Source organism: Coregonus clupeaformis, chromosome 17, assembly GCF_020615455.1.
Source record: "Coregonus clupeaformis isolate EN_2021a chromosome 17, ASM2061545v1, whole genome shotgun sequence".
Lineage (NCBI taxonomy): Eukaryota > Metazoa > Chordata > Actinopteri > Salmoniformes > Salmonidae > Coregonus > Coregonus clupeaformis.
This window is the reverse complement of record NC_059208.1, coordinates 62,218,706-62,221,144: the sequence shown is the minus strand read 5'-3', so window position 1 is coordinate 62,221,144 and position 2,439 is coordinate 62,218,706.

Genomic DNA, 2,439 nt, shown 5'->3' with positions numbered 1-2,439 from the left:
TTTGAACGGTCATCCAACTCGGAATTCCAACCTGGAAACTCTGGCCTCTTTCTAGAGCCCCGACTTTCCGACCTGAAGATCACTAACGTCATGATTTGACCTCGTATTTTTCGGAGTTCCCAGTTTTCTTGAAAGCGCCATAAAACTCACGATACCCTTTGCCAGCTCATATCTGTGTGAAGCTGGATTCAGCAGTGCTCTCGTATGCATTAAAACCAAATATCGATCCAGGTTGGATGTGACAGCAGAGATGAGGTGCATACTGTTGACCACGCCCCCCTGACTTTGAAAAGCTCAGACGCAACATGTATCAAGCCACACCCCTCTCATTAGTGGTGGTGAAATTAGATAAATTTTGCCAGACTAATTTGCAATTGACTGTCATAGTCCCACATTAAAAGTATGTGATGGCGAGTTGAGAAGACAACCAGAAATACTGTTAGAATGTTTTTAAATTGACTGCCACAACCCCAAATAAAACAGTTCACATTGGCTGTTAATTACACAATTTTTTTTTTTTACATAGTTGGGGTCGCGAGAATTTTCATCAAAATGGGGTCGTGGGCCGAAAGGTTTTGTGAACCCCTGCCTCATATTGTCCCAAATGATATTCTGTCTTGCAATACAGTCTCATACCAGGAAAACATTTGGACTCACTTGATAATAATCCCATAAAAAGCACCATGCCCCTCAGCTTTAGCTTTTGCTTATCTGATTACACACAAATGCAATAGTCATGCATTAAAAAATAATCATGGAAAATGTTGTTTGTGACATTTATAGAGGGACAAGTCTGAACATGTGTGAGTGAGTGTCTGTACATTTGTATGGTAGGGCGTATTTTTGGGTGTGTATTAGCGTGTGTTTGTGTTTGTGTGGGGGGGAGAAGACCCTGGGGGAGAGTGGGTGTGTATTAGCGTGTGTTTGTGTTTGTGTGTGTGTGTGTGTGTGTGGGGGGGAGAAGACCCTGGGGGAGAGTGGGTGTGTATTAGCGTGTGTTTGTGTTTGTGTGTGTGTGTGTGGGGGGGAGAAGACCCTGGGGGAGAGTGGGTGTGTATTGTAGAAGTATGAGCTTGTTAACTTTCAATAGAGGATGCATCCTTGTTGTGGTATGGGGTTGGGGGAGGAGGGGGGAGGAGGGGGAGGAGAGGGGAGGAGGGAGGAGGAGGGGAGGGCGGTGAGAGGACTGAAGTGGCCAACCAAGATCAACAGAAATCTCCCTAAATTCCCCACCATCCAGCGCCAGCCAGCTCTCTGTTTGTTCTCTCTCTCTCTCTCTCTCTCTCTCTCTCTCTCTCTCTCTCTCTCTCTCTCTCTCTCTCTCTCTCTCTCTCTCTCTCTCTCTCTCTCTCTCTCTCTCTCTCTCTCTCTCTCTCTCTGTCTCTCTCTCGTAATCACTTCATCCTGACTATAGTTCTCCACTTGTTCCCCTCCCAAAACAATGTTTCTAAATTGTATTTATTTTTCAATTAATTCACTTAATTATTTAGTGTTTCTTTAACATGTGACCTGACTGAGGAAATACTCTAGGCTGTGAATATGTCCCAGAGTTGTTCCTTAAAGATGTAACCTGACCAAGGAACAACTCTAGGCTGAATATGTCCCAGAGTTGTTCCAGTTCAGGCTACATGATGAGGAAAACTCCAGGCCCTAAGACAGGGGAAGAAAAATAAAGAATGGTGAAGGAGGGGAAAATGAGACAAGAAGAATCACAATAGACAACTAGATGATAGAACTAGATGATAGAACTAGATGATACAACTAGATGATACAACTAGATGATACAACTAGATGATAGAACTAGATGATAGAACTAGATGATATAACTAGATGATAGAACTAGATGATAGAACTAGATGATACAAGTAGATGATAGAACTAGATGATAGAACTAGATGATACAACTAGATGATACAACTAGATGATACAACTAGATGATACAACTAGATTATACAACTAGATGATACAACTAGATGATACAACTAGATGATACAACTAGATGATAGAACTAGATGATATAACTAGATGATACAACTAGATGATAGAACTAGATGATACAACTAGATGATACAACTAGATGATACAACTAGATTATACAACTAGATGATAGAACTAGATGATAGAACTAGATGATAGAACTAGATGATAGAACTAGATGATACAACTAGATGATACAACTAGATGATACAACTAGATGATAGAACTAGATGATAGAACTAGATGATATAACTAGATGATAGAACTAGATGATAGAACTAGATGATACAAGTAGATGATAGAACTAGATGATAGAACTAGATGATACAACTAGATGATACAACTAGACGATACAGCTAGATGATACAACTAGATGATAGAACTAGATGATATAACTAGATGATAGAACTAGATGATATAACTAGATGATATAACTAGATGATATAACTAGATGATAGAACT